We start from the raw sequence: 12,694 nt of genomic DNA, 5'->3' as shown, positions 1-12,694 counted from the left end.
CTCCACCAGAGTAGTACATATGTTGCAATACATGAACCTACATTAACAAATCATAATCACCGAAGTCCCTAGTTTATATAGCATTCGCCGGTGTTGTATATTCTATAGGTCTGGACAAATGGTATGATGATGTGTGCCCATCATTATTGTATCATATGGTGTGTTTTTACTGCCCTAAAAATCCACTATGTACCACCTATTCATCTTTCTCCCTACACCCGCCCCTGTCAACCACTGATCTTTTTATTGTGTCCATAGTTTCTCCTTTTAGAGAATGTCATGCAGTTGGCGCCATAGCCCTTGGCATGCAGCCCTTTCAGATCAGCTCCTTTCACTAATATATATTTGAAGTTCTTCCATGTCTTTTCAAGCTTGGTACTTCATTTATTTTAAGCACTGAACAATATTCCATTGTCTGGATGTATCAGTTTATTTATCCATTCACCTACTGAAGGATATCTTTGTTGGTTCCAAGTTTAGTCAATTAAGAATAAAGCTGCTGTAAGCATTCATGCATAGGCTTCTGTGTGGACATAAGTTTTCAACTCCTTTGGGAAACCATTGCAGGATCATATGGTAAGAGTATGTTTAGTTTTGTTAGAAAATGTCAAACTGTCTTCCAAAGTGGCAATACCATTTTACATTCTCAACAGCAATGAATAAGAGTTTCTGTTGCTCCACATCTCACCAGAACTTGATGTCAGTGTTTTGGATTTGGGCTATTCTAGTAGCTATGTAGTGGTATCTCTCTGTTGTTTTAATTTGCACTTCTTTGATGCCATATAACTTGAACCACCTTTTCATGTGCTTATTGGCCATTTGTAAATTTCATTGGTGACCATTCTGCCAAGATCTTTGGCCTATTTTTTAACTGGGTTGTTTTTCTTATATTGTTGAAGTTTAAGAATTCTTTGTATATTTTGGGTCACAGTCATTTTTAGATGTGTTGTTTGCAAGTTTCTTTTCAAGTCTGTAACTTGTCTTCTTATTCCCTTGACATTGTCTTTTGCAGAATAGAAATTTTTTATTTTAATGAAATCCAGGGTCTCAATTATTTTTTGTCACGATTCATGCATTTATTGCTCTTTCTAAAGTCATCACCATACCCAAAGTAATCTAATTGAATAATACCATATTATCTTGTAGGAGTTGCATCGTTTTGCAGTTTATTTATGGGTATGATCGATTTTGAATTTTGAAGGGGTTATAAGGTCAGTTTCTAGATTCATTTCTCTGCATGTGTATGCTCAGTTGTACAAGCCATATTTGTTGAAAAGACTGTCTTTGCTTCATTATATTTCCTTTGTTCCTTGTGAAAGATCACATGACTATATTCATGTAGCTCCCGCTTTGGGCTCTCTGTTGTGTTCCATTGATCTATATCTATATTCTTTCACTATCACACTAGTGGTCTTGATTACTGTAGCTTTATATTAAGTCTTGAGATTGGGTACTGTCTGTCCTCCTATTTTCTTCTCCTTCAGTGTTGTGTTGGCTTTATTATCCTTTTCATGTCCATGGGATCAGTAATGATTGGCCCATCTTTTATTTCTGATACTAGTATTTGTGTCTTCTTTTTTCTTAGTTTTCCTGGCTAGAGGTGAATAAATTTCACTGATATTTTCAAAGAAGCAGCAGGTTTGGTTGATTTCCTCTATTGCCCTTTATATTTTCAATTTCATTGATTTATGCTCTAATTTTTATTTTTTGTATCTTTAGTTTAGATTTAATTTTTTCTTCTTTATCTAGTTTCCTTCAGTATATTTTAGATTATTGGTTTTAGATTCTTTTTCTTTTCTAATATATGCATTAAGTGCTATGAGTTGTCCTCCAAGCCCTGCTTTCACATTATCCCACAAATTTTAAGCTGTTGTATTTCATCTCCATTTAGTTAAAAATTTTTTACTTTGCCTTACATCTCCTCTTTGACCCATGTATTATTTTTCAAATATGATTTTTAATCTCCGTATTTTCAGATATCCCGGCAATCTTTCTGTTTTTTCTTTCTACTATACTTCCATTGTGATCTAAGCAAACATTGTATGACTTCTACTATTTTAACTTAAGATACGTTTTCTAGCCCAGGATGTGGAATATCTTTTCTAATCCTTTTTGTGAGTTTAAGTAGAACAGGTACTAAAGAAAACAAGGTCACTGATTCAAACAAACATATGCACCCCTATGATTATCACTGCACTATTTATGATAGCAAAGGTATGGAAGCAACCTAAGTGTGCATCAGTAGATGAATAGATAAAAAAGATGTGGTACATATACACAGTGGAGTATTATTCAGCTATAAAAAGAAAAGAAATCCTACCATTTGCAACATGGATGGATCTAGAGGGTATTATGCTCAGTGACATAAGCCAGGCAGAGAAAGAAAAGTGCCAAATGGCTTCACTCATTTGTGGACTATAGAAATAAAGCAAAGTTGAAGGAACAAAACAGCAGCAGACTCACAGACTCCAAGAAGGGACTAGTTGGGGGAGAGGTTGGGGAGGGTGAGTGAGGAGGGAGAAGGGGATTAAGAGGCACTATAATTCACAATCACCGTATAGGTAGGTCACAGGGAAGGCAGGTCACACACAGCACGGTGAAGACAAGTAGTGACTCTATAGCATCTTACTACGCTGATAGACAGTGACTGTAATTAAGTGGGTGAGGACTTGAAAATATGGGTGAATGATGAAACCACAGTGTTGTTTATGAAACCATCTTAAGATTGTATATCAATGATACTTAAATTAAAAATTTTTTAGAAGAAGTATGGATACTCTGCTGTTGTTAAATGAATTATTTTATAATGTCAGTGAGAGCCAGTTGATTACTCATGCTGTTCAGTACAAGTACATCCTTACTAATATTTGTCCTTCTGGATTTGTCAGTTACTGACAGAGGGTTGTTGAGAAGGATTCCAAACATAATAGTGGATTCATCTGTTTCTCCATGCAGTTCTGTTATTTTTTGCATCACATATTTTAATGCTTTGTTGTCAGGGGCATATACATTAAGGATTATGTGTCTTCTTGGAGAACTGACTCCTTTACTACTTTATGAGATCACCTGTAAACCAGCGTGAGAAACATTGCTTCTTTTCCGGACACATAACAATAAGCTAAATGGGGCTGCCAATGAAGTGGCATAAGATACATCTCCCATCCTCATGTGACTTAAAAAGTATTTCAAGACGTGAGACTAAAAAACACACTTAATGGAGTAAGGAAGTACCTAATCAAGGAGGTCCCAGACACATTCAAAGAAAGGAAATCACAAAAGGAAAGTGAGATCTTTCGTGGACGGTAGAGTAGAGAACATAATAACACATCAACCATGACAGGGCAATAAGCAAAGTCAACTTAGAGACATTAGTGAATTCATTCTGGTTTCACTAACATTCATAATTTTAAAACATAACTTTAATGTTGAGAGAAACTGAATTAAGGTAGGGCACATGATTTATTTTAAAAATCAGTATGCTATAGTAACTTTAAAATATAGCACTAGCAGTCTGCCCCAAATTACAAATGAATTACCTTCTATTGACTTGTTTCTGAGTTGGGTGGAAGCTACAGATGTCTTATAGAAAGCCTGTTCAGCAGCCTCTGGCAGCCCACAGAAGGCCACATAGCAGGTCAGGCCACCGTGTCATTAAAATGCAGCACTCTAGTAGCCCAGCACCTGCCCACCGCAGAGACCAGGACCATTTTGGAAAGGCGTGTTCTGACTTTGCAGTCCCAATAGCGCCACTAGAGACTTTCCCTCCCTCTGCCTCCTCCGCGAGGGCACTCCGTCTGTCAGGTCATCGGGGCTGAGTTTTGCCCTGGCTGCTCTGCACAGGAACACTGGCTGGTGAGGTTTCAGAAGGTTATGTCTGGAGTGCCCTGAAAGGGGAAGAAGAGCTCGTTAGCTTTAAACTGGGCTCATCCCAGTAAGTAAACTGTCCTCTTGTTGACATTCAGGTTCACAAGACAAAGTTCCAGGCCCCGGGGCTGTGGCGGGAAGGATGATCACCAGGAGCAGGGGTCAGAAGCTGCTCTTACTACAAAGGGTTCCTAACTCAATGTCCGCAGTACCTTCAAAGCCAACAGGGATGAAATACAAGGCCTCAGGACACCTTAGACACACGGCCATCAATTATGGTTCAAAACTACAAATTAACAGAAAGTAGGATCAATTATAAATTAATTGGTATAGAGAATAAATTCTCGAAATAAATTGCCAACCATTGCAAGCAGGTAAAATGTGTATGCATTATCCTGCCCTTTTCTGAATAATTTTACATCCTGTATAACAGGAGCTGCTGTCACTGCAGAAGCAAGGGCACTGTGGATAGGACACTGAGAGGACATGACAGCAGGTTGACCTGTGAGCTGGACCTGGGCAGTTGGAGGCCCTCCACCCCTTCGCTTGTTCTTGGAATGTGCATTGCATTTGCCTTCACCACTCCCAGAGGCTTCCCCAAGGACATAGCCTTGAGATAGTGATGTGGGGTTGAGACCTTCTGGATGGTGCACATTAACTGAACCCAGTTAAGATCTCTATGTGAACTTTAAGATTTGGCAGGTGGGTGCAGAAATCTACTAATCTTGTGCTGCCTCCAACAAGCTTCATCCAGTTCTGTTTCTTTGTTTTTTTCTCTGTCGTCCACACACAGAGGCTGATTTCAGATTACACCAAGGATGCTCTCAAGGAGGTTGTGAACCAACAATTGGCAAGACAGTCAGGAAACCAAAGAAATGAACCTTGGGAAAGAGGCATCCATGGGGGAAATCCTGAGCTGGCCATTGACCTGTACGTGGGGTGAGGTGGCCCATATGTCAGATGCTTGTAGGCTGCCACACGACTATGGGGGTAACCCCCAAACCCTGGATATTTTAGTGCACTTACTTGAGGAATGGCATGTGGAGCACTACAGCAAAGAGGAATGAACGGTTAGTGAGCTGGCCTCCGCTGTGGCAGTTTGGCTAGAAACTAGTGCCCCACCAGAAGCTGAAGCTCAGGTTACAAATTAGGAACAAGAGCTGAGATTAGAAAAACACATGCAGTTGTCCACTATTTTGTTAGCTTTGGGACTAGCAAAGAAGGTGGGGAGAAGAATGATAAGTTGGAGACCTTAGCGTGCCATTTGGCCAAGCTAGGAGGGCACAAGCTGCCACAGGTTAAGGCCCGAGCACCTGTGACGATGCCTAAAACGCTAAGAGGTGGCATCCCTGTGAAAGTGATGAGAAGGATGATGAGAATGTTGTGGCCACTGATGTGGAAACAGGCACATCATCCTATGCTGTCTGACCCATAACACAAAGGAAAAGGTTTTTTTGTAAGTTTTTTAATTGATGTATCACTGATATACAATCTCATGTTGGTTTCAAGTATACAACATAGTGGTTCAACCCCCACTAGTGCACTTGCTATCTGTCAACATAGGAAGATGTTACAAAATCTTTGGCTATATTCTCCAAGTTGTACCACCATCCCTGCCACCAACGTATATTATGACTGAGAATTTCTGTGGCCCTTTATCCCCCTCACCCTCCCCACCCACCCATCCCAAGCCCTCCCCCATGGTAACCACCAATCACTTCTCAGTGTCTATGAGTCTGTTGGAATACAAAGGGAAAATCTTAAATAGCAATTACCCAGAAAACTCCCAGGAGAAAACCTGCAGTCTTCCTCTGTCCCTTGAGGGTGTAAATCTTACATGTCTTTGAAATGTAAACACCCCAGGAGATGCCCAAAATGCTGCCCACAGAGACTGAAGGAAAAAAAGAGGGAGGGAGAGTTTTAAATTTCAACTTGTGTAGACAACTCTAGCCTTTTTCAGATACTATTCAGGTTGTTTAGGAAACAGGAGGGAAGGGAGTGCGGCTGGGTGACAGGGAGGCGGGGCAGGAGTCTGTAAACCAATCACGGAACTGGGATCCAATGCCACGTCATTTCCAGTGATCCCCACCCCACCCCAAGGGGAGACGTGTTCAAAAGTCCAGATGTGAGACTTCAGGCTTCTACATGACTGTGGGATCTTGCAGCACCTGGAGATAGTTCCTTTTGCTTAATTGTTAGTGTTTTACATTAATTCTATTTTCTTTTAGTTCCAAAACTTCAGAAGAACAGACTGGAAGAAAATTGTTAGAAAATGCTTCATGTAAACATCAAGCTTTGACAGGTGTTACTGGGTTTGTGACATTAGCTTCCAAAAGAGGACACAAGAGTTGCAGTCATGTATGAAACACATTATTGTGAACACTCACGTTAATTCCAAGGAATTTTGGCTAAGCATGACTCATAACAATCGCCGGGTATCTAAATAAATTGCTTCACAACGTCTCCTTCAAAGAAAACCGCAAAACTAACAAATTCCAAATGCAGGGAAGCACACACGAGTGCAGGCAGTTGCGAGATCTTTCCAAGGAGCTGCTGCAGAAGTGAGCAGTACACCTCACTGATGCAATTTGAAGTCCACCAACAGGCATATTAAACTGACCACTAGAGTCCTGGAATCTATTCTGAGACAATGCAAAATTTTTCAGCACTAATCTAGAGGAAAATGGATAAGATTAGTCAAAATGAAAAGAAATGAAAAGAGCAGTTATTATATAGCACAATAAACTAGAACACAGAGAGGGTTAAAAAGTTAGTCGTACCCTCCCCGTGGCCTAACGAGCTCCCCACCTTGCAGCATGCCTGGCATTTTAGGATGTAGAGGGAAGCAAAAGCATCTGGCAGCCTAGGGAACAGGTCGGCGGTGACCTGTCTGCTCTTAGCATCTGTCTGTGAAGAGAAAGTAGAAATAAAGGAGAAAATGGTCAAAATTACTTGCAAAGTGCTGCGTGTGCTATGCCGTACCCTTAAGCAAACACTTTTCCCACATTACGTGGACTACTTTCTGCTGTTCTACCCTGCATGTCTAAAACCTACAGTGGTTAGGTAAGAATGGGTTAATATCTGTAAACCCCCAACCTTCACCTGTTGAATAATCAGAATAGTCAGCAAAAGGCATTATAAATGGTAATTGCCTTAAGAATCCCCATTCTTAAGGAGGTTTGAACTTCTTATATTGGATTTTGCCACCTGCTCCCGTGTGTCTGCTCTACATGTCTAAAAGTAACACAGAGCAGCACATGTGCAACTTTAGTGTGTATCATCCTCTGCGGATCTTGTCTGATTCTGATCAATAGCTCTGGTCTGTTTCTAACAAGTTCCCAGGGGATGAGGATGAAGCAAATTTGTGGAAAAAAAATATATATATATTGCACTCATAGAGCAGGTACTGAAATTCTAACGAGTGGGAAATTACTTCATAAAAAGGGATTATTCTGCAAGTGATCAGTATACAGTACTCAGTGGTGCACCATACAAACACACAGGTCACACCCTGGGTGAGGATCCCAGCCAAGGGGACAATCCAGCTCTGAAACTGGTTCAGCTCTTCTTCTCAGACCTGGTGCTTCAGGGGAGAGCCCTGTCTTCCAGGAAGGGGAGCCCTCCAGGGCAGGGATATATCTTCCCACGGTAGGGTCATGTTTCTTTAATTTACACAAAGGCACAGTGTGGGTTATTTGTGGCTATTATGGCAATTTCACTTTAGAGAGAAGAACATAAAAATTTATCTCTTTTGAAAAGAAAAACTTGACCTTTTTAAGAATGAAATTATTTGTATTTATTTAAACTTTAATTTCTGATTTGCTTTTTTGAACAATAACTATATTTTAATTTACTTCTATTTTACTCCTCTAGCTTTTGAAAAGTTTTCAAAGAACAGCATTAGTAAACTCAAGCTCTCAGGGGATTAGAAAAACAAAAAGTTGTACCTTTCTAACTAACTACCAGCATATTAGATTATATTTTCATCCCCCAAAAGCAGCTTATTTGCCTAAATATAAATGATATCTTAAAACATTTCTATATTTCACTGTGTTCCTTGATAAGAAACTTAATTAGAAACAGGATCAATTTGTTTCCTCACCCTGTAACTATATGTGTGTGTGTAGGTGAATGGGGTTCGGGGCACACTACATCAAAATACGGCACGTTGGCATATTGAGTATTTTAAGCAGGTAGATCACACTGACCTCTAACGCCTTACTGTTTTCCTTGTAACAGGTCATAAAATCCTCATGTGAGAGTGACCTTCCTATACGCAGAGGAAAGGAGCATCTTTATGCCTGTGGACAAAGATTCCTAACAAAGAGGGCTTGCTAAGTTTCCCCCAGTTTACTATAATTACCTCATACTCTTTAACCTATCACATTCCTCCACAATTGTCCACTCTTCCTCAAGTCCAGTATAAGAATACAGGTCTGCTGGTCTGTTTCTTTAGGTCTTCATTTCCTCATTAAGGCTCCCATGTTGTGTAAAACATACACTAAATGCATACACATTTCTCCTGTCAATCTGTTCTTGTCAGTTTGATTTTCAAACCCAGCCAAGAACCCCAGTAGGGTCAAAGAAAAAACTTTTTCCTTCCCTATAGTGTATATGTTCTTCTATTTCAAAAATAATTTAGTATCCATTACAGTAAAAGGTAACCACAGTAGAATCATAAACTATTAACCTACAACAAGAGATGGAAACAAAGTAATCAATGAAAAAGAGGTGATTGTTCCATACACCTTGGCTAAAACCAGAACCGGTTTTGAGTAGACTGAGCACATATTCCAGCTCTCCTCCCATCAAACACTACAACTTCCTGGAAAGACTATCTATGTGTGTGTGGATGTCCATCAGCATGAGCCAGAGGGTCCCTGGGAAGGCTGGGAATTGCCAGGGGTTACAGGGCGTTCTAGACAAGCAGGGAAGCCCATTTTTAGGTAAGCATTCTGGTAAACTTTCTAAGGGATCTCAGAAGAAAAGAACCTGAAGCTCCAAGTCTCCTGAAATGTGTTATGGTTTATTTTCTCATTCAAGCAATTTTGGGTTATTTTCTTTTCTTTAATTGAAGCATAGTTGATATAATATTGTATTCATTTCAGTTATACAACATAGTGATTCAATAGTTATGTTTCACAAAATGCTCACCACGATAAGTATAATTACTGTCATTTTACAAAGATTATTGACTATATTCCCCATGCTGTACCTATTAATTTTATAATTGGAAGTTTGTCCCTCTTTATCCGCTTCACTTATTTCATTGTATTCTTTTTCTTAAAGGGGCCACCCCAATTTGGAGAAGCTTCATGACCCACAAGACTTAGACTACCCTGTATCAGAGACATGAGGAGTGCTACATCCAGGGTGCAAGAAAGGGTCGTCATGAAAAAATGCAGAGGTCTTGAAAGTGAAAATTACAATTGTTGAAATCTAAAAATAAGTGAATATATGGCTTGAAAAGGAAAATGGAAATACCTGAAGGGTGAATGAGAGAGCAAGAAGGTCCAGGAAGGGATTCTTCCATAGCCCATACTGATCAAAATTTAAGAGAAAAGTTAAGAGACATGGAAGATATATCGATCTTATGGCTTTACAATAGCACAGAATGGAATGAATGGAAGTCAGCAACGTGTGAAGGAATGATGGCTGAGAATTGTCCAGGAACAAGAAAGCACAAATCCTTAGACTGAAAGGGCCCACTGGATATGAGAGGATAAGTAAAAACAACAAAAAACACAACAAAAATGACACCAGGCATGTAGTAGTGAGATTTCAGGGTACCAAGCCTAAAGTTCCAAAAGTGACTGGTGAAAAGGGAGATTACCCAAAAAGAACCAGAGCCAAATTGACACTTGCCATCTCCTCAAAAGCACTGGAGCCATGAAGATGGAACACTATCTTCAAGAACAGGAGGAAAAACAATGGAATTTAAATTCTACATCCAGAGAAAATATTGGTCATATGTAAGGTTAAACCCAAGACATTTTTAAGCACCCAAAACTCAAGAAGTTCACCACCTACATACTTTCTCTAAAAGATGTGTTCCAGCATGAAGAACAATTATTCCAGGAGATAAGATGATATACAAGAAGCAATGGTGAGTGAAAAAACTTAATAGCATGTGTTGCACAAATAAATATTAATGTACTTTTAAAATTAAAATTAATATTCCCAAAGATATCAAAAGGAGAAAGACTTTGGGGGTCTTCCATGGAATGTGTTATAAAAGAAAAGTGTGCTTGGGATCCTGTTTTGATAAAGAGAGGTAGATACTAACTCCATATGTTAGAAAAAAGCAACATGAAGCACATGCACGGTAACATGAAGGACAAATTTTATAAATAGAATGCATAATTTTTAAATCAGTGAAAGTGGAACACTTGAACCAAGAAAATCAAAAAAATTCAATGGAAATCAAGAAATCAGGAAAAGGGAGAAAAATTAAAGGGAAAGTACTGTAAAAAAATCCCACAAACACATGGAGGCTCCACAACATGCTCCTAAATAAACAATGGATCAATGACCAAATTAAAACAGAGATCAACTAATATATAGAGACAAATGACAACAATAATTCAACACCGCAAAATGTGTGGGATGCAGCCAAATCTCTGATAAGAGGGAAGTATATAGCAATACAGGCCACCTCAAGAAAGAAGAACAATGCCATATAAGCAGTCTAAACTCACAACTAATGAAACTAGGAAAAGAACAACAAATGAGGTCCTTAGTCAGTAGAAGAAGGGACATAATAAAGATTAGAGCAGAAATAAATAAAATTGAGAAGAATAAAACAATAGAAAGAATCAATGAAAGCAAGAGCTGGTTCTTTGGGAAAATAAACAAAATAGATAAATCCTTTGCCAGACTTATTAAGAAAAAAAGAGTCTACACACAGAAAATAAGAAATGAGAAAGGAAACATCACTATGGAAACCATAGAAATACAAAGAATTATTAGAAAATACTATGAAAAATTATATGCTAACAAACTGGATAACCTAGAAGAAATGGACAACTTTCTAGAAAAATACAACCTTCCAAGGCTGACCAAAGAAGAAACAGAAAATCTGAACAGAACAATTACCAGCAACGAAATTGAACTGGTAAACAAAAACCTACCTAAGAACAAACCTCCTGGACCAGATGGCTTCACCGCTGAATTTTATCAACTGTTTAGTGAAGACCTGACACCCATTCTCCTTAACGTTTTCCAAAACATAGAAGAGAAGGGGATACTTCTAAACTCATTCTATGGGGCTAGCATCACTCTAATACCAAAACCAGGCAAAGACACCACAAAAAAAGAAAATCACAGACCAATATCCCTGATGAACATAGATGCAAAAACACTCAACAAAATACTAGCAAACCAAATTCAAAAATACATCAAAAAGAATCATCCATCATAATCAAGTAGGATTTATTCCAGGGATGCAAGGGTGCCACAACATTCGAAAATCAATCAACATCATCCACCACAACAACAAAAAGTAGGACAAAAACCACATGATCATCCCCATAGATGCTGAAAAAACATTCGACAAAATTCAAAATCCATACATGATAAAAACTCAACACAATGTGTATAGAGGGCAAGTACCTCAACATAATAAAGGACATATATGACAAACCCACAGCCAACATCATGCTTAACAGTGAGAAGCTGAAAGCTTTTCCTTTAAGATCAGGAACAAGACAAGGATGCCCACTCTCCCCACTTCTATTCAACATAGTTCTGGAGGTCCTAGCCACGGCAATCAGACAATACAAAGAACTAAAAGGCATCCAGGTTGGCAACGAAGAAGTTAAACTGTCCCTGTTTGCAGATGACATCATAGTGTACATAAAAAACCCTAAAGAATCCACTCCAAAACTACTAGATCTAATATCTGAATTAAGCAAAGTTGCAGGATACAAAATTAATACACAGAAATCTGTGGCATTCCTATACACTAACAACGAACTACCAGAAAGAGAAATCAGGAAAACAATTTCATTCACAATTGCATCAAAAAGAATAAAATACCTAGGAATAAACCTAACCAAGGAAGTGAAAGACCTATACTCTGAAAACTACAAGACACTCATTAGAGAAATTAAAGAAGATACCAAGAAATGGAAACACATCCCGTGCTCACGGATAGGAAGAATTAATATTGTCAAAGTGGCCATCCTGCCTAAAGCAATCTATACATTCAATGCAATTCCTATCAAAATACCCATAGCCTTCTTCAACAAACTAGAGAAAATCATGCTAAAATTCATATGGGACCACAAAAGACCTCAAATAGCCAAAGGAATTCTGAGAAGGAAGAATATAGCAGGGGGAATTACGCTCCCCAACTTCAAGCTCTACTACAAAGCCACTGTAATCAAGACAATTTGGTACTGACACAAGAACAGACCCATACAACAATGGAACAGGCTAGAGAGCCCTGATATTAACCCAACCATATATGGTCAATTAATATACAAAAAAGGAGCCATGGACATACAATGGGGAAATGACAGCCTCTTCAACAGCTGGTGTTGGCAAAACTGGACAGCTACATGCAAGAGAGTGAAACTGGATTATTGTTTAACCCCATACACAAAAGTAAACTCAAAATGGATTAAAGACTTGAATATAAGTCATGACAGTATAAAACTTTTAGAAGAAAACATAGGCAAACATCTCCTGAATAGAAGCATGAGCAGCTTCTTCCTGAACACATCTCCTCGAGAAAGGGAAACAAGAGCAAAAATGAACTCAAGGGACTACATCAAACTAAAAAGTTTTGTACGGTAAAGGACATCATCTGCCAATCAAAAAGGCATCC

The sequence above is a fragment of the Manis pentadactyla genome, chromosome 16 (genome assembly GCF_030020395.1).
Source record: "Manis pentadactyla isolate mManPen7 chromosome 16, mManPen7.hap1, whole genome shotgun sequence".
NCBI classification, from domain to species: Eukaryota; Metazoa; Chordata; class Mammalia; order Pholidota; family Manidae; genus Manis; species Manis pentadactyla.
This window is presented reverse-complemented; position numbering follows the sequence as displayed.